General features: G+C 37.0%; 1 long non-coding RNA gene across 1 annotated transcript in view; it reads right to left on the minus strand.

The window, feature by feature from the left end:
- LOC148369292 (uncharacterized) overlaps positions 1–19,650 on the minus strand; it is a 43,379-nt gene extending 23,729 nt beyond the window's left edge. The window contains exons 1-3 of the long non-coding RNA XR_015849995.1: positions 19,415–19,650; positions 18,159–18,228; positions 16,249–16,406 (exon numbers count right to left, since the gene is read on the minus strand). This is a non-coding gene — a long non-coding RNA (uncharacterized LOC148369292). The remainder of the gene's footprint in view (positions 1–16,248; positions 16,407–18,158; positions 18,229–19,414) is intronic.
- Positions 19,651–21,491: the final 1,841 nt, after the last annotated feature.

Genomic DNA, 21,491 nt, shown 5'->3' on the forward strand with positions numbered 1-21,491 from the left:
ATATATTGATAAAATGAAGAGCAAAGCAACCAGGTACACACGTTTGATATATAACACTGACTTCTTTTGTCTAATGTTCATGTAATGGGAATTTTTATATCAAGAAAATTTGTCTTTTTGTGTTGAATATTCCATATTACTGACAGAGCATTTAGAAGATATTTCTTTATTTATCTGACCATATTGGAATATTTCGTTGGCTTTTCGTAACGTTTGATTAGGTTCAAAAGACTATATGTGTCATTTCAAAATGTTTTAACAGTCCATCAGTCAAGCCTTCGGCTTGTGGCTTAATTTTTTTTCACCTTTCTATCTGTTTGATTTTAAGACCCTGGTATAGACTAAATTCATATAAAAACATGACCCTGAAAATTGAAAAATAATGTTAATGTCAGTGCCTCAAAACTGACTCAAAATGATTCGTTGTGAATAACTTCGAGATTTGTTTGTCACTAGTCTGATTGAAACAAGTCATGTTACAAACACACACACAAACACACAGATGCACACTTACACACACATTGATGCATGCAAAAAGCCTGTAAACGTGGCAGAAGACAAAAGCTTCTACTGGGTGAGTAAAATGATCATGATTGATTTCTGTGGGTCAACTAGTTTATAGTGAGGTTGAGATAGATAAAAGATGAAATAGGATCACTTAAATTCCAAACATTTTACAATACAGCTCATTGCAGGATTTTAAAAATGTTCACATTCGAATTCCTTATGTTAGCCACCCGCCAGTCAGTTTTGAGATAAAGTTGGGTAGTTATAAATTACAAACAAACAACATAAACATAGACATGAGATTGATAGGAAATCGCATGTAGCCAATTTGATGTACAAACAATCAATCTATTAAAAATGATTCATTAAAATGTTACTTTTGACGATCCTGGACATTGAGAATCTCAATACTCGCCCTAAAGGAGGTTACCGAAGCCGGATGGCCGCGCCTTTACTGAGGTGACAAGCCGAGATGACATCATTGAGATTTTATTACCTCCGCCAAGGAGGTCATAAAATTCGAGGTTAGGTTTTCATTACCATTTGTTTGTTGTTTGTCACCTTTGTTCCTTACCTCTGACTGATATCAAAACATAGTTGTCTGCACGGCATGATCAGGAAAACTATTTCACTCGTCAAAAAGAAACAATTTTCACTTTGCAGCCTCACAGCTTAATGCAACACGAAATTTGATAACTCAGTTATTATCTATTACAGACTTTATCCTGGGAAATTTGAATGTATAACTAAAAAGTAATTTCTAACAAAAATAGACCAGCAGCTATAAAAAGGCATGTAACTACAGTACTTGATTCTCAGTAAAACCTTCTACAAATCTTGTAAGTAGTGAGATTTTCTATATTTAAGGCACCACAAAAAAAATAAAGCGTGCCTACAGAAGGAGTGGGAAAACCTTTCGAGTGGTGGGCTGCATTAAGTTAAAATCTTTTGCAAAAGCGACAGGAGGGAAGAAATATACTGGTTTTATTTTTTGTATCTACTGTACCTAAGCAGAGTCGAATCCAATACCTCTGCAATACAAAAGGGAAAAATAAAATGTAGGTCCATCTATTTTTTCCATATCATTGTTGCCATTTCAAAAAGACGTATCTATTTTTTCACCTGTTTTTCAGATTCCATTCAGGCAAATTTAAAAGCTGACAAAAATAGAGATAATTCATATTAGAATATCAGTGTCTACATGTATTTATAAATTAAAAAAACATGCGTACTTTTACATGTAATATTGTTTTTTTTTGTCTATAAAAGAATCACTTTATTATTGGCATTGAAACGGTCAGAATGAAAGCACAGTAATAAATCATGTCCCTTTTGAATGCACTAAACTTGACAATATGCTTTAAAATATTCAAAATGCAACACGGCTTGCTCAGAATTGTTTTTCATTAACTTTTATGCATATTTTGATGGATGAAATACATGATAAAGTTAGCAAGTAACGAAAAATGTAGTCAACTATTTGAATAATGGGAATACCGGGAACAGGATTGTCACCAAATCAAGACATCATTATTAGTACATTACCATTTAATTACATTTTTGTTTGGCGGGCTGGATTAAAAAGCCTGACCGACTGTGGCCTGTAATTTACCAACCCCATGGTCAACAGTAATGCTTGAAAACCTTATCAAAGGTTTCTAGCAATCTGTTGATTATCTCTGGGAGATTTACCCTAGGCAAACACCTATACTTGTTCGTCACACGATATCTGGGGAACTGCTCGAAAACTATTAGGAACTTAGGTTTAACAAAGTAAAGAATAAGGGTATTCTTTCTTTGCTAAATCATAAAAATTGACAGCATTTAATAAGTCTTAGTGTTGCTAAAATTGATCGCAAACCCATCAATAAGCTTAAAAAATGTTTATTGGTAACAATCAGGTTTAATATAAACTTCAATCCATAAATGTTGGAATGCTATCTCTTCGATTTCCTCATCTGAGCTTTTATCAGGAGAATCGCTTGTATTTTTCACAGCTCCTCCAAATTAGTGGATGCAGTGAATCAAAATAACGCCTCTGCGGTGCATCTTTTCTGATTCCCCTTATAGACGCTGAAGCGCATGTGCACCCTAAGTCTTTAATTTTCTTTAGTTTGCTAGTTTTCCTCCAACTTTACTAGGTTTACCATGTCCGTTTAAGCCCACACCCATGTCTGGAACAGTAATGCGCCCCTGAAAATAAATAGCCACACACCATTGTTATAAAGACCGAGCAAAAGCGAGGAAAAAGTATTTTTAATAGGACCACAAAACTGCTTGCTCCGTGGCTGGCAACACTGGGCTTTCAGGAGAGAATTTGGTCGGGTAGGCGGAGTTTCAAAAGGGGGCGAAAATGCTTCGTGGCTTCTCATCCAGTTGGGAGCAAATAGAGGGAAAGGTCTGCAGCGTGACTACATCTACTGCAGCAGATGATGCATGACAATATTGGACGACAATATATTGGTTGGGGGTGGGAGTTGGAGGTGGGGCTTATTTTTCATCTTCACCAATACCAGCTGCTGTTTTTTCTGATTTGCATGTATGTCTGATTTTCACTCAGGTCACTCGATGCTAGGGTACTGACATCTGGGCATTTATTGAGCTGGCAAACAATAGCTTCTGGCCGGAGAATCACATACTTTTGGACAACAAGCAGCGCCGCTAATTTTAGCCAAATCCCAAACCTGGCCAAAGCATTCCAACTGCAAAGAGTTGGACGAACATTTGAGAGATGTATTGTGTATTTATGTGCACCGATAATTCATCGCAATAGATTAGTTTGAATGGTTTTGAACTATTCCTGGAGTAAGCATATTGCGTAAAGCAAGGGTGGGGAAACTACAGCCCACCAGGTCTTTTAATCCGGCCAGCCATCAGAAAATTTTAATATGAGTAACATAAAATGGTTATTTTAAAAGAAATGTTGATTTTGTGGCACTTTAGTCGCTAGTGGCCCTTAGTGTCTCTTGCCTCCATAAGAAATAATTTTCCTAAATTACACACAGTATATAAGAACCTCTAAACATGAGAATTTTGATAAAAGTATATAAATTCGGTTCACTCCAAGAGAGAGAGAGAAAGTGGAAAATGGAGACAGAGAGAGAGAGAGAGAGAGAGAGAGAGCAGAAGGAGTGACAGAGAGATAGAAATATATATATATATATATATATATATATATATATATATATATATATATATATACACATATATACATTCCTAAGACATGCATTTCAGGTGAATTGGCCGGTCTAAATTGTCCCTAAGTGTGACTGAGCGAGTGAGTTGTCTGTCCCCGTGTGCCTTGCGATAGGCTGGCAACCAGTTCAGGGTGTCCCACTGCCCGGAGATGGCTGGGATGGGCTCCAGCCACCCCGCGACCCTAATAAGGATAAGCAGTACAGCTAATAAGATGAGATGAGATATGATATATATATATATAGAGAGAGAGAGAGAGAGAGAGAGAGAGAGAGAGAGAGAGAGAGAGAGAGAGAGAGAGAGAGAGAGAGAGAGAGAGAGAGAGAGAGAGAGAGAGAGAGAGAGAGAGAGTGTATATATATATTAGTTCCAACTTTGTAGAATTTAATTTGGTTGATTATGGAACAGATTAACCATGAGAATCTAGGGAATAATTTATAAAAAAAAAAAGATTTTCCTTTTTTCCGAGCAAAAGTAAGTTACAGGGATGTTTAATGCTACAATAAATTGATTTGCAAATATAGTGTGAATCTATTCATCAGACAAAACTGTATGATGCTATTAAAAAAAAAACCCTGTGTTGTGCAATCAACTAAAAAAAAATGCGGTACTGCAAGCAAAAAAAATTGTTAGCTCCGTGAGACAAAATATTCAGAAAACTACAAAAAGATTCAAACAACCTAAAAAACATTCTGAAAAAAGGGAAACAAAAATGAAATATTTTATTCTGAAGCACTGATAAAAATGGAAACACAGAAAAAAAGTTATAAAAAAAAAATACTCCACAACATTTTAGTGTTTTTTTAAGTGAATAAAACATGCTTCCGTATATATTTTTTTGCTGACAAGTAAGAGTACATACTGCATCTCGGCCTTTATATAAAAACAAGACTTTGTGTAACCTGGAAACATTTGTTACAAGAAAAAAGAATTTAGGATTTCAGGCTTGCAAATGAGCTGTAGTTGTATTTCAAACATGTTTTTCTTGTGTTTGTCATACTTTATTTACTCAGACCTAATCTATTGCCATGTTTGTGGCAAATAAAGAGTTGACTTTTACTTGCTTGACTTTAGTATGTTAAAGGGGATGCTTGCAAATTCCATTTTACTGGTGCCGTGCAACACAGGAAGTTTCCAAAACAAACTACTTATGTGCAATTTATGTGCATATGATTAAATAACATGTAAAGGAAAAACCAAATGCTTACGATGTGACGTGACTTGAGCTGTTAAGGTGGAGCAGCAGGCAGGTGCAGAGGAGGAGAAGAGGGCAATTGCGAATTAAAAATGAAACTGATTTTAAACCTTCCACTTGTGAATACAGTCATGCTGTTAAAAGATTGATTGCTTTAAATCACTTCTTTATTTTTACTGCACTACTCTTTGGATTCAGGACACGATCCACTTCAGGTGATATTTTGTTACCATAATGCAGATGACACAAATGTGGCATGAAAAGAACATTCCAAACAACAAATACTGTACTTAAGTACTGTAATTTATAATTATTATTTTTTTCCTTTTGCAAAAAACTACTATCAAATTATAATTTCAAAGAGTATATTGTCAATATATATTATTGCACTATTTATTGGCTGTATAAAATATGATTGGTTGACCAAATTGGGCATTTGTGCAGATAAAAGAGCTTTCTATACAAAAGTCTCAATTTGGGTGGAAAAAGTGAATTATTTACTTACGTTAATAGTGTGAGGATACACTATCATTATATTTTTGCCAGTTTTGTTTGGCGGGCCGTATTAAAAAAGAGTTTAATTCTGAATGTTTCAAAATTAACTATCCCTTTACTTCAGATATGTATGGATATACTGTTTTGAAAACTATAAGTTGTATTTTACTTTGGGTAAGATAAAATGTATTAAATAGATCTAATTTCACAGACGTTCGTATTTGTCACATGCGCCAAAATCAAGCCTTGTTTTCTTCTGATGTAAAACCAAGTCAAATCCAGAAAGTAGGTTCAGGGAGCATATTATTTTGTGTTGCAACGGCATAAGCCTAAAAAATGTATTTGATGGTGGGTTGCGTACTTTGATGTATTTGAAAAGTTTAAAATAAAATATTTTCTTTATAAAGTATGTGCAAGTATGATCCCAAGAGCCAAGAAGAGATCCGCAGGTTCGAGAGCGTTCTCCATTCGGGCCCCGGTGCTGTGGAATGGTCTTCCCTCTGAGATTTGATTTGCAACCTCAGTGGAGATTTTTAAATCTAACATTAAAACACATTTCTATTCTATAGCAAATGAATAACCTATATTTCATGTTGACAATATCTGTGTATCCGTGTATTATTTTTTTTTATTATTCCCTCATGTAAGTTTTAGATCAGGTTGATGGTGTAATAATAGTCTATGGTTTGCAATAATCTGTGGTCTGTGCAGCCCTTTGAGACTCTTTGTGATTAAGGGCTATACAAATAAACATGACTTGACTTGACTCAAAAAATTCCCGATGGAGTTCAAAGAGCCTTTATAAAAACCATTTAGCGTGCCTATCCCCTTCTATCCTACTTTTATCATCAGTGTTACGGCCACGCAGCGCAATAGGCAAGGAAAGAAGTAAGGGGCAGAGTGATTTCAAGCTCATGCCCGTTGTTTTCTTTTATTCTAGGATGAAAATGGTGAAGGTAAGAAAAAGACTGTTTCAAATACAGTCCAAATGCCAACCCATACCCCCAAAAAAGATGAAAAAAAAGAAGAGTTTACTCGACCGCATCTAAGAGAGACACGTACGTGCATTTGCCACAAAAGCAGCTTGACAGAGACTGCAATGATGATTTCAGCCAGAAGATGCTGTCAGCAAGTAGAATATTTTTAAGTTACAGACACCACTTTTAACACTCCAGAAAACTTTGGTATGTTTTTAAAGCATTTTAGGTCGTTTCAACTTAAACTCTAGAGTGACTTAATTCCAGAAAATATGGTAACCTTCACTTCAGTGCAAGATATCTAAATGCCTAGAACTTCCAATATAACCCAAAATATCAACAGTGATGACCAGCCATTTTTGTTTTTTTTCTTCAGAGGTGGATGATGAAGTGGTCTGAAGAAACAAAGACTTGAGGGCAAGCAATAAATCAATGAATACCTTGTTTCCCTGGGGCTATTCAACCACTCTGGGTGTAAAACTCTCAAAGGCAATGAGTACTTGAAAGTCTGGAACTGTGGACAGATTCTGGCCCGTAATTATCCTGTCTGCGTGCCTCCTGGACTTTGCATACCAGTATGCATGGTGTTCTTTAGTAAATGTCGCAGTTATGAACTCGTGGATGCAAATGGCACGTTTCAGAATGGTAAACTTGGAAGGCCTCTGGCCATCATCGTGCAAAACATGCTAAATAGCCTGCACCACCCACACCACACAAATGTATTATTGATGACTAGTGACAGCTTGCCTCCTCAAATGAGCCATGGTGGCCGTTGTGGCCAACAAAAAAATAAAGAACACTTGTCAAGGTAACGCAACATATTGATAAGCCGTTTCTGTCAATTGTCGTGTTAGTCAAGACGGATACCTCCTAAAGGTGCATGTGTTATCACCATGATTTCTTGTCGTCTACATTTGTATGATGTGCTCCAAGACTTATGTGTTTCCTTTTTGGGCTGCTGCCCAGTAAGGAGCGAACTGACCAGCACCTGTCAGAAGGATTGATGTGTCCAGCTGGTGAGCGAGAGGTGGGTTAGGAGACATGGGATCAGGAGAAGCGCATATTATATCTGATGGACAACATTTGATGGGGTATGGTTGGTGGGGGTGAGGATGATTGGGGGAACTAAAGACTTGAGGGCGATGGCGATGGATGATTGCAAGAGAAGGTGACAGAAGTGGCTCCACATTGGACATCTTCAAGGTGACTTAGGATTGCATGTACATCAGCAAGGGTTTACTACTGCAGAAACGGATTGACACCGAAGGTAGCGCGATAATTTCAAGGTGCAGAAGCTCTTTGCAGATGTCCAAATATGCAGTAAATCACTGTAAAGACCTGAGGGTGCTCAACAGCTTTTGACTGAATCCGTCTCCCGGCCAAGGGACTCTAGAATGACTAAAACATTAACAGGAGTCTTCAGGGTAGCAGCAGCAGTACACCCATCCCCCACCAGCAAAGACACAAACTGTGCAAACATGGGGCAAAACCAAAATGGCCTCCATTTGGATTTCATCCAGGGTGCTGCAAACTTTTAAAAGCGAGAGAATGCCAGACTAGACGACATGCTTGCGCACAAACTATTGGCCTGTGTGTGCATGTGTGTATGTACCCATTCCCATGAGCCATAAACCTGCCCTTGGCATTTGAGAAGAGAGGATTTCGTGTCAAGTTACAGGTGTTCATTTTAATGCAGTCGCTCAAAAAAGAAAGAAAAAAAGGTTAATAATACATATCTGTAGGGACACCTGCAAAACTATCTTGAAACCAGGGAGTATTTATTCAAAAACATGAAACACCCACATATACAAACACACAAATACAGCACGTGGTAAACTAATACCATCGTTTGCTAGATGAAGACTGAGTAGGACATCGATATTAATGAGAAAGCTAGTTAGATATAACTAACTACTGCTTTAAACCTGGCTATGTAAAAAACTAGTTAGTTAGAACGCTGGTAAGGAAGCTCTCAGGGTAGCAATGTATATAGTTAGATAAATAGCTAAATAGAATAAAGTCATACAACTTTTTTACAAGCATAAAAGTCAAATTACAAATTAGTTCATTGGACTGTGACAGATGTGCAAACTAGGTGTGTATGAATTTTATTTTACGCCAGCTATTTAAACTGTTTTGTGTTGAACATTCTTTTATTCTGATCATTGTCTTTCATTAAGTAAGAAAATACGGGCATCACTACTTTCTTCTCTTTTCCTTCTCTGACCTCGGAGTGGAAAATAAAACATGATTTAATAGTTGTGTACTGAATATTAAAGGAGATACAGACCACAAAAGCCTTATAATTATATATGTTTCATAGAGCAACCATCCAGATAGTTCTAAAACAAATAACATGAAAAAGGGGGCCCGTATTAATCAAATTAATTGAAACTATTTCAATTATTTGCATACGTTGACAAATTGGGATATGGAAGAGAAAGCCTCTCAGGCCGAAAGTGAAGTGCAGTGGTACATGACACGCCTGCTCTGTTCATGCATGTGCTCGACTGCCCCCTGGCTGATATAGTTGTAACTGCACTAATATGTCAATCCAAATGACCACTCCCTAAACTACGGAAAAAAAATGCAGGGAAAAAAAGGCAAACCCTTAAAGCGTCATCTTACAAAAAAGAAGAAAAACAGCCCTCGTTTCGCGAATACAAGAAGCTCAAAATGAACATTTGGATATACATGTGTCCCATATGGGGTATGTTGACGTTCAATGATCTGCAACAAAATCCAGGATAAGTCTCAGTAGGTTTCACACAATGATTTTCTAATGAACAATAGCAAACATTCGATAGTGATTAAATCAAAACTCAGATACCTGTTAGCAGACTGGGAAAAAAAATGATGTTCAAACAAATCAGTGCTCAAACTATCTTATGGTTCTCTTTTGACATAAAAAATAGTACTATAACCATAGGTGCATTGCTTTGGTAGTAATTTAATGTGGTGAACGAGTACCCTGATATATTGGCAGAAATTGGCTGCACAAAATAAAATGTTAAAAAATCTTCAGGGCATTTTTAAACCCTTTTAAATTGTTTTCACTCGTGCTTCAAGTTTGACTTGAAGTGTGAGTATCAATACAAACAAACACACAAATAAAATCACCAGAAGAAAATATTGCTGCAGGTTTGATAAAAATAAATCAAAGTTTAAACCATCTGGGCAGTATATCTGTGTGTCAGGCTGTTTCACGTTCTGCTTGCATGTTCGCGGCTTCACCAGCTGTAATACGGTAAGGTTAGCTGTGCAATTAAACTACCCTCCGTCACAAACACGTGCTATGCGACTTCACTGCAGAGTAGCCCCAAAACTGACAGGCTCCAAATGGATACTGCATAACAGTACCCCGGCAAACCCAAAGGTGGCAGCAAAGCCCCTGAAAAGACGGCACTCAGCATTGAACGCGTTACCACAGAGCACCTCTAACTAACATTAGTCATTGTGGACAGTAATGCGTTCATATGTTGCCCACTGTCAGTAAATGAAAGAAGGAGGCTAACTTGCGAGAATCCCTCATGAATGCAACAGAAGTACTGGCCTTAAATAGTCAATCAATAGCTTCTGGTCCATTTGAGGTGAGAAATACAGCAGTGTTGTTTTTCACAGCGTTTTGAACTTTGTGACACCTGATAAATGAATGTAGAGGGCACTTCTCAAAGGGGCTAAGGAAAGAAAATGTGAAGCATTTCTCAAACAAGGACACCAAACCATGTAGGCAAAGCAAAACTATGCAAGGGTTGAAATCAACATTGACAACAATTATATGAGGCTACTTTCCTTGATACTTTCGAATTTATACGCCTCAGTAATTTTCACGCTTTCATCACATTTACCAGTGATGGCATAACACTTTTTTGTATGAAATATATTGTAAGGGAGAGCGCTCATAAAAGAAAGACAAAGGGAGAAAAAATGTTTTGGTTTGCTGTATGTCCAACCTGCAATACTACTGGCGAGCTAATTCAGGGTTTGGCATATGGCATATGGCATATAAGCACATATATGTGCAGCTCGTTATTGTCTATAGTTTTCAACAAACTAGCTAATTTGATAAATGAATTACTTAATTTTTTTGCAACGTAATCACAATATATGTAATTTACCAGGACAGCACAATTTTGAAAATAAAAATAAAATAATAATAACAATAATAATAATAATTACGATTTTCAATCAAGTCAAATTTATTTGTATACCCCTTAATCACAAAATGTCTCAAAGGACTGCAGAGATGGAGATGCCGTTGGTGAAATACAATCTCCCCATGGGGTGTCTTAAGAGATTTGTTAGCCTAGCCGTGACAGTAGGCTGGACCTGCAGTCTCGATCTTGCTTTCTTGCCCGACCCTGCGTCAGTCGATTCTCGGACGAGATAACAATCCACGGAGCACCCGCTGGTGATCACCATTTTTTGGGGTCTTCTGATTTTCCTCAGAGTCCTATTTTTGTGATGAATTTCTTTTCAATGTAACGAGTCGCTAAGGCTACTAGCTGTTGCGTCTCGTCGTTCATTGTTTTGCTAGAAAATTATGCCGGGATGTTTGACTGACAGCATACAGGAGCCTATCACAGTCACACACATACTGCTTGCAAACTTTGCTGCGCCTCTTTTTTCCGCTAGTGTCGTTAAAACTTCACTGAAGGCTGGTGCCGTTAAAACCCCAACTGTGACAATTCTACTGGGCCAAACACTCCATCATTCACAAACATTGAACTATCAATCCTTGAAAAAAATGCAGTGTCTTGTAGTTACACAATCGCACTATGTAACATCACAATATTGATTACATTTCGGTGAATTGTGCAGCTCTATAATTTATTATGATAATTTACTCTAGTTACATCTCCCTGCCCAGTCTGGAGGACATTGCTGGCTCGCAATACCTCTGCAGACCCATCAACATCATATAAGACTCTTCTTACCCTGGGCACCAACTGTTTGACCTGTTGGTCTCTTGTAGGCACTCCAAGTCTCTTAAAAAGACGTAACAGACAAAAGCCTCTTCTCTACTACATGGTTCCAGCTCTCCTCGCCTCGCCACCGGCACCAAGTACTTTTCTGAGTTGCCTTTTCCTATCCTATCGGTCGGACCGCACCATTCCCGGGCGACATACTGCCCTCTTGTGGTCAGATTTGCGACCTGATGTACATGAAATTGGATTATTTTTCAACATGATTCTTATTTTTTCCTGGTAATATTTTTGTTATTAGTATTACTCGTGGAATTGTTATAATGGTAAGAGGATTAATATTATATATTTTCCACCATTAATATATTTTTTATCTCATTGGTTTTTATTGATCATTTTAACAAAATGTATGTGTTGAAGAGACAGTGAAAATGTACACATTCTATGTATTCAATATACAATTCAATGACTGCATATTAATAATATAGGTATTCTTATTATAACTGATAGTATTGGTATGATTGTGAGATGACTAATATTTTATGTTTCTGACTGTTAATATTTATTTCCTTTATGTTATCGATTTGGTTTTAACATTGCATTCATGGACCTTTATGTGTTTTAAGAAAAATAAATGAGACACAGTCACTTAACACCATTATTAAATCATTGCCATTGAAATTAACATTTGGTTAGTAACTTGAAAAGACACATTTTTGTCATGGTTTCGTATGCCGGGAGGCTTTAGTATTTCAATTATCAGAAGCTTTAAAAACAGTTTGATGAAAAAAAAAAAAAGGAAAGTACTTGTATGTAGAAAGATTTATTTATGTTATGTGCACATAAAAATAGAATAGCAAATATAGAAGAAAATGCATCGAACACACAAATAAGGATGCAAAGATGAATGTTTCTTCGAACATTGAGTGGTGTTGAAGCCTGGAACGATGACATGATGTCGTCATCACTTGGTAACTCAATTGCCAAACTGATAATTGTCTGGCAGCAAAGAAAGATCTGAATTACACAAATGACATACACATTTTAATATGTAATAATAGGGGGCTGAATCTAATTAGGTAATCACATAGATATTAATATGTGTTGTATTTTACATTTCAAAAGAATTGTAATATTACTAAAATAAAATCGTAATTTTTACTCATAACACACGTCGGCTTTTAAGACCTACTTGAACCATTACACTAAAATATGTTGGGTCAAACTAACACACGTTTTGTTCCAAAATGGTCAAATATTTTTTATAGAAAGACAGGATAAAAAAGTCAACTGTAGGAAAGTAAGATTCCACCGCACAGATGATCAAATCAAAGATCTTGCACATATTTTTGCTGATGTAGTTATTCTTAATTTATTTTAAGTTTGTTAATATTTTTTCTAGAAAAAAAACATGAGAAAATGTTGGGAAACACGAAAACTGTTGAAAACATGGGTAAATCTAAAATTACAGTAAAGCTGTGAACAAAATGAAATAAAAACCTTTTTACACCTTAATTTCAAGTGAGCGTATAATATAAGATTAAAAATAATGTGTTGTGAATTAATTTGTAAACATTTTCGACAGTGTGCCTCGAGATTTTTTAACATTATAAAGTGTGCTTTGGCTAAAAAAAGGTTGAAAAACCCTGCTATATTGTCATGAACCACTAGCAAATGTAGCAAATGTTATCTTGTAATTAGCCATCACATACTCACAGAAAATAGTTAATACTGCCTTTAAACACATATGCTTTAAAATATAAATGAAACATCTGGCAAACATTCAAAGACAAATAAACTATTAGTTATATATTTTTTTTGTTTACCACTGAACACACATGCAAAATGTTAGCTAAAAGGCTAATATGTCAGCTTACCCTGTTGCATGTTTGAACAACTTCAATTTTGTTGCATCGAGCCTCTGCTCGATTCGTTCTTCGACTGCTCCTCGCCAACTGACCACGGAGAAGAATTACGGGTAGCAATAACTCAGAAAAATAGTTTTTTGTTCAGGTAAGACGGAGAGACTAAATGGTGGCTTCGTCTTGCATGCAGCTCTTTGGTAAGATCCATCGCCGAGCAATCAGTGATCGGCAGTGATGCACTTGACGTTTTAGTCCCGGGACTGTCTCATGGAACCTCTAATGTGGTAATACGAAGAACATTGCTGCCAACGACCAAGAACCAGGGACTTTATCATAATGGAAAACGAATAAAGGCGAGGGCAAGGAAGGCTGGGACTGTGTAGTGAAAAAGCGCCTTTTACCCAGGGCCATCACCACCCAAAACAAGCGTGCAAAACTGTAAACATATAAATCTTGCAACTTATTTGTTTATTGTTTTTTTTTTGTTTTGTTGCTCATAAAGGTTTTTGTTGTTGCTGCTTAATGTTATTGCATTACTTTTAATTGCTGTAATGTAATTGCACTATTATTATAACTAGGTCTCTAGGCACTACTTTGTAGATATGTTTGCATTTTTATCCTGAAACTTTTCCATCTTATTTTTCTCTTTAAAGTATTGACTACATGCTTACCCTGGTGTGCCATGTCTAATATTGTCGCCTATAATGTTTCACAATGTTAATATAAATGACAATAAAGACAATTCCATTCAATGCAATTCAATTCAATGGTTATTGAAGCATAAAGCGACATTGTGTCTTAATTAGTGTCTCCTACTGGTAAAAAAACTGAATTCTATAGAAAAAAACAATATCGATTTTGGTATTGAAAAAAATGCATGAATGATCATACGTATAAACGTGCATTTCTCAAACAGGGTCACCAAACCATAACAGCGCTGGAGCAAAACCATGCAAAAAGTTAAAATTAATGATGAATCACCATCGAAAACAAATAGATTAGGCTACTTTCCTTGATGCATTTGCACTATTATGCCTCAGTAATTTCAAGCATTGTTCACATTTACCAGCGAGGGCATAACAATTATTTTTGTACGGGACAAAATGTAACAATATGGGAATAGTTCTGATTATATTAATACAGAAAAAGATTGATACCTGAGGTATTTTGATTTTTTTTTCTTTTCTGTAAATCTTTAATCACACCAAAATCCATGCTATTTTGTTTTGTTGGTTTTTGTTAGTAAACATAACACAGGAATATGTTCAGTTTTGTAAAAAAAAAAAAAAAAGCTAAATAAATAAATAAATAAATTGCAAACAATGTATTTTATTTCTATATTTGGATTTGATTAAAGAAATAAAACCTGTAAGTGTACCAAACACAGATGAAATATCAAATATATCTTAAAAATAATGCAGTATGATCCTGAAAAATGATCAACAGGCCACAAATGTGCTTTTTAAATAGGCATGTTATCGGAAGTTAAAGTAAAGTATTAATCACAGCTTTATTTATATCACTATGGCAGTGAATTCAAAGAAAAATACTATTTGTATACTACAAGTGAAAAGGAAATTTCCTTACAGCTCTTTGAAGCTCTAAATTGTGATTTTAAAGTGTCCAGGGAGGCATTGTTAAAAAGGTTTTACCTGAGTTAATTGAAAAAAAAAATACACTTAGGCATTGAGATTCCAAAATAAATTTCCCCTGTGATGCTTTTCCATTTCAGGGGGTTGATTCCAGATTAGAGAAATAAGCCTGTCACACTGATAAAACACGAAAATAAGCTGTGTGCTCTGATGCGATTTCATTTTATTTGGGGGCGCGTGTTACTTCTGGACCATCTAAGAGAGACAAGTCAATCCTGGGGTTTGCTAATACAGGACCGGGGGGATAAATCCCCCGTAGGCCACAAAAAGCAGATCAATATAGAAAGCATGTAAACAAACCAGGGTGGAAATGAAGTTGAGATGGATGGAGAATAGAAGGAGGAGGAGAAAAGGAGTGTGACCACTAACGCTTCGTGGCGAGGAAAGAATGGAAATGTGTCTGTGAGGAGGGGGAGGTTGGCTGTGGCAGAGAAGGATGTCGAAGCTCGGAGCAGCAGGAATGCAAATAAGGAGAAGGGAAGACGCTCGTCCACGAACAAGAAAAGAAGAGAACATCTAACAGAGATGGGGGTGGGGGGCAGCGAGAAATGGAGGGAGAGAGAGGAAAACGGTTGTGTATAAGTGATTTATGCTAGTTGTATAATTTTCTACAACGCTGCCCCCCAACCCCTCCTTCCACCACACCAAATACCCCTCACACCTCAGCTACTACCCTTCCCCTATGGCTCTCCCATTCCGCCTCCACATCCCTACACCCTCCCACCAGGCTGTGCTCCTCCTCACTGTCACACCAAGAACAGTCCCCTGGCCACACTGGCAAAGTGATTAAGATTCTGCCGCGATGCGACTGCAGCACTTCGCAAATGGAAGACTGGACATAATTTCCCTAAAATGCTGTTTTTTATCACCTATTTCCCCTTCATCAGCTTGCCGCACACGATTGATAGCTGATGGCACCTCTGACAACTTAACGATTTTATGGTTAGATTTATGGGCTATCTGCTCCTCTCCTTTTACAGCTCAAACTCTGTAAAAATGCTTATTTCTCAGATAAGAAGAGGGAGGGTGCCCATCTATGTGTATGGAATAGTATCATACCCAGCAAAATGAGCGTATGAAAGAGACGAGCACAGGCACTGCATTGCAGCCGAGAAAGGGTTGCATATGACTTCATCGTTTTTTGAAAGCCTGAATTATGTCCGTACATCACCATATTAAATAACGCCGCTTAGATATCTCATCAGCTCTTAATCATCGGAGGCATCAAGCTTCAGCTGTTGCAGTATTTTAGAAGGGGACGACAATAACAGCAAGCATACGCAAATCGACATTTTTTATTCCGCAGCCCGTCAAAAGTAAAGCAGCCTTAAGTGGGACTCATGTACAGTAGATTGGTTGGGAAGTTAGGACAGTCTGGTTGACTTTTGTTGGGTGATGTCATAAACAACTTTTTATTTTGATATTGGACAGACTTACTGTGTTGCGATGGTAGTCAGGCCAACATTGGAATACCGACCAGCCTGGACAGATTTACGGTCAAGTTCAGGCTCCCTGTTACCCATCTCCTCGCCTCAGCTGATGAGCATGGCAGACGCCAGATGGACATCCCTGGGGACTAGATTGTGGCAAAGTTGCTGGTTGAGGGGAAGGCAGAGGGGAAAAAAAGAAAAACAGTATGGCGCGATCAGTGAATCAAAAGACAGCCAAGGAGAGCAAGCCCTGGAATGGGGTAATACAACACATTTTAACGGGGAGCGTCCATAATTCATTACAGTTTCCAAGGATACATGGAGCACCTTTGGCTGGAGACTGTAGAAATTGCTTCTGCTATGAGTTATTCATTGTAGCTCATGCGTGGGTGGGCGGGTAATTAAAATTAGGGCCCATGGTGAACCTGACCCTAGTAAAGAGCAATCTACGATTAAATCCAACCAGCACATTTGTTGTCTGCATGCCTGAACATTAATTAGGTATACCCTTTCTTTTCAGTCTTGGTGTCATTTTTCAAAAAAAAAAAGAGAATTAAGTTGAATTTCCTATAAATTCTGGTGTTGTTTAATTGCCTAAGCAATGGTTCAACCAAATTGTGGTCCTTGTCGTTTCAAACGAGGTTTGAAGGCAAGACTTCAATATTTTACAAATCAAACAAAAGAAATAACATGAACAAATAATAAATGTGTTTTTGACTTGGAAGGCTCCAATTTTGTGACTTGTTAACATTGAAAATGGTAATCAGTATCTGTTTGAGGCTGAATTATCCAGTGTTGGTCTTTTACCAGATGCCAAAGCCTGCCTATTCCTACTGAAGATCACTCACACATTGGTAGTCCACAAATCAAAGCTGCTCTTCTCATTCACTTTAAAAACCAAGAGACAGGGAGAAAGAAGAGACGGATTGGCTTAACTTCAACAGGTCAAATACATTAATTGATACCTGTAAACACATCTTCAAGGGCAGATGACAAAGTAGTAAAGTTGGCTAGAGAGATCACAGTTCTTGGAAGTGGGTAATAGGAGATCACCTTTCAAACCAATCATTCATTATCAGGTGAGGCCGCTTCACTCTACATATCCCAGATTCTGAAGGTGTCCACGTCTATAATAATAAAGTATCTATGTATCTATCTATCTATCTATCTATCTATCTATCTATCTATCTATCTATCTATCTATCTATCTATCTATCTATCTATCTATCTATCTATCTATCTATCTATCTATCTATCTATCTATCTATCTATCTATCTATCTATCTATCTATCTATCTGATTCAGTTATGTAAAAACTACCTACATCGAGGCCAATTTTCCAGAATGCACAAAGTACGTTTTGATGGCTTTGTAATGCTCTAAAACGTGAGAAGCTCTTATAAAAATACCATCTAGTGGTAAGCACATTCGCGTAACATGCGAAAGGTCCCCGGTATCAGACCGGGTGGAAACATATGTTGGCCTGAACAGGGATTGGCGCCACCAGGCTATACTTCCCCAAGTCACACCAGAATAAATGGTGCCCTTACAACCCTAGTGGTTAAGGGACCTAACCAACCAACAACTATAGTATGCCATATATTGCATTGCGGTGTTTCTTTGAGGCAGTGAATTGTTACTTTGAAGCAATTTAATGCACCCAGCAAGGACTGAGTTCATCCATGTATCAGACCAAGTTTTGGAAAAAAAAATAAAAGGCACGTAGTTAGCAGCTGAAGGTACAACACACTGAAATACTTGATGGGATTACGTTGTCAAAATCAGATACTATGTTATGAAACCTGTGATGTTTATATGTTTCAATATTATTCTACAATTACATACAGACAAAGTAAAACTGTTAAATTTTTCAAGTTTTTTTTAATGATATTTGCAAAAATATTTGGAAATACTCACAATTTTGCACTGAACTGCCTCCAACTCTTTCCACAACATCCTTCTCTTTAGTGAAGGGAATCGCAGACACCTGTTAAGGCATACAGTATTTGAGAATGTGCTGAGTTCTTCAAAAGGGAAATTTTGTAACTATATTGCAATACCCTCCTAATATAGCAACCTATTCGGAATGTCTTTTCAAACTAATGTATGATAAAAAATATGTTTTAGCTATAGTTCAAGCAGCTTTGCTAATGAAATGCAAAATACTTTACCTCTGTTTGACCGGACATTTTGAAATGAGAAGAAACTCTTGAACTTGTATCCATCATTATATGGGAAAAAGCAATCAGACAATTAAATAGGAGGCTTCCAAAAAAATCTACAACCACAGCGCAAACCAAAAAAAACCTTTTCAGACAAATGTTAAAAATCTCCCAAGAACAATTCAGAAATGTTGCTTAAACGTGCTTAAAATTAAGATGCCATGTACGTCTAAGACGTCTACTGTATGTAAAAACTGACCACAAAACATTCAAGTCCCTAAAACAATGAAGGACCATTATGCTCACTCCAAAGGCTACCCAACAATGCTTGGAATCTCATCATTACTGTGATTATTTTCTCTAATGGTTGCTACTTGTGCTATCTGAAATTCTATTGACGTCTGCTTAAATTTACTGTATATACATGATATGGACTTGGAGGGCAGAGCAATCACACGTCAGATTTGTAACAAATAATGTATTTCCGCTTTCAAAAAGGTTGAATGAATCACATATTCTTTACTTATGAACGTGAAAAAGGTCTATTAGATGTATGTGATGAAAACCACATGGATGTATTACACAAGTATACCATGTAATAAACACTGAATGTATAACATGTATGTAACATATATGACATTATCTATCACTCAAAAAACTGCTGGGTCAAAAGTGACCAAAGTTGATAAAACAATTTACTCAGGACCTAGGAATGTAAGGTGATCGACTTGGAATTTTAACAAATAAATCACACCTACTCCAAACTTTCATTGTATCCCTAAATGTGATTTTGTATTATAAGAAAAAGGAAGCTATACATGAATGTCCTTGTATTTTTATCTCAGCTAAGGACAGCAAGAAATTACGGTAGGTATGTACTTAAAACAAGAACACATTTTTAAGTAAGGTATTGTAAATAGCCATGATTAAAAAAAAACTGAGCACTTCTATTTTGGTTTGCTTTTATTTTCATTTGGCGATGAATTGTTTCTTTAATTTGTGTTATCATACCTGTTGGCGTCCCTTCACGTGGAATTATCGCGTAAATAATGGTCATTTAAAGAAGAACAATCCCTAAATTGATGCTAACTTCTCGTTAGCCGTTGATTGGACCCCCGTCGACTTTTTAACATTTTTAAGGCCTTTTTTTAAATTAATTGAATGTAATAATGCGTGTCATTGGTTCCAACTGGGTCTTTGTCAAACAATTTAAGAGACGAGTAACGATAGCAAAATGACGCTGGCTAGCTCTAGCGACAGGTGACATGGTGCATTCGGGGTACCTTCCTAACGGTGGGGAATTTGTAAAACATTAAACATTTTACTTGGATCATTACATTTTTGAGATAGAGAGAAAGCAACACCAAATGTGGGATAACAATTCAATCTATTTTATAGCTATAGCTGCAAACATATGCATAACCGCCAACAATGGTTTCATATTAACCCTAACATAAGTCAGAATTTGCGCATAATTTGTAGTTTTTGTAGGAGTATTTACATACAAAATAAATTACACTTTACTTGTATTTGTCAAAGTTACCTCCTCCAAAAATAACAGTATTTGAGTAATTTATTTTACCCGAGTAATAACATGTCGAAATGACTATGATGTTTTTTACAAAATAACTTTTGGTTATTTTGTGTGAAACAACCAAATAAGTTGAGTCAGTTTGTACATAATAACACAGAAAGCTGAATTGAACTGATCCAACAAGTGGATCAGTATATTTCTAAAACATTGTAGGATATATTTTACCTGAATGTTTCTTTAGGGAAGATGTTTTTGAACAGTAATGACAGCATCTAATATTAATCAACCAATAAGCACAATATTAAAATATGTTGCAATTCCAAAGGCAGTTTGAACTGGAAAATGTATCAACATACCAGTTACCTTGTAAAAATGCATTAAAAGCCTAGTTCCAATAAATCACATCTAACATGCACAACATTTGATTAGAAAGATAGTCGGCAACGGCACACTAAAGGATGTGTTCATGCATCTCATCTTTGTCGCAGATTTCTCCATAGGATATTTCTGATTAGTGTGAATATTAATGGCGACGGGAAGTGAGCACGTGTGTACAAAAATGTAAAAAAGGAATTTGGAAGAGCTTTTAAAGAGGGCCATTTCATCAGAATCATTATTTTTTTGCGGTTCTCAGAAGGCTCGTAACTGGCGGCCTATGAAGAGAGACATGCCGCAGTGGGGCTTAATTTAAAACCAGAAAGGTCACTGCACTAAGAAAGGTCCTCAGCTCAGCCAAAAATATAAAACTGGGAGAAAAGGCAAGCGGTGGGGGTAGGCACATGGGTGGGCTGAGAAAGCAGACAGAAAGAAAGAAGATGAGATGAAAGGAAATTGAGTAGGAAATTGTCAGTAGAGAACTACAAAATATTTGCAAGACTGGGAGGAGGAAAAAACGGAGCCCAGATAATGATGCAGATTGCAAATGAACTGGAACGGGCCTTGGATCAAACAGATGCATGAGCTTTTTTCTTTACTCCAATGGCGTTTTTGCGAGTAATTTGTTATAATGGCCGACAATATTAGGGAAAAACACTGCATCCATGCAGTCTGTCCAACAATCTGTGTTGGCACAAATACAACCCCCCAAGCCTTTTTCCGAGTTGGGCGCTAATGCTTGATACTGGACCTGAGTTGTTGTTGGTCAGATGGGAGATTGTTCTGCCGTATGCAACTCAGCACAAAATCGTTACAGCCCGATCAGTCTGTTTACAAGCATTGATGATATTTGATTTGGCCAGGAGATGTATGCCTGTCATGTGTCGAATTTGTCCTTGTTAACAATTGTAAACTGTTGGAAGGGCCGGCCCCAAAGCACCCACATGCACACACATTTGACAAAATAACATCTATGTCTTCAATCACTTGTTTATCTATCAGTTCGCTTTAGTTGTCCGCTGGGTTTTTGACCACGTAACATTACATAAAAACTCACAGGAGCTTCATGGCGGCGGCATGACAGCCTCTGATGTAAAGCCTCATGCCTCTCACAGATAAGGCGGGTTCAATTTTAATGTTGCTAGCACACCGAGACGCACCAGGCTCACTTGTAAAACA

Source organism: Urocampus carinirostris, chromosome 3 (assembly GCF_059441175.1).
Source record: "Urocampus carinirostris isolate Australia breed hairy pipefish chromosome 3, RoL_Ucar_1.0, whole genome shotgun sequence".
In the NCBI taxonomy this organism is placed as follows: domain Eukaryota; kingdom Metazoa; phylum Chordata; class Actinopteri; order Syngnathiformes; family Syngnathidae; genus Urocampus; species Urocampus carinirostris.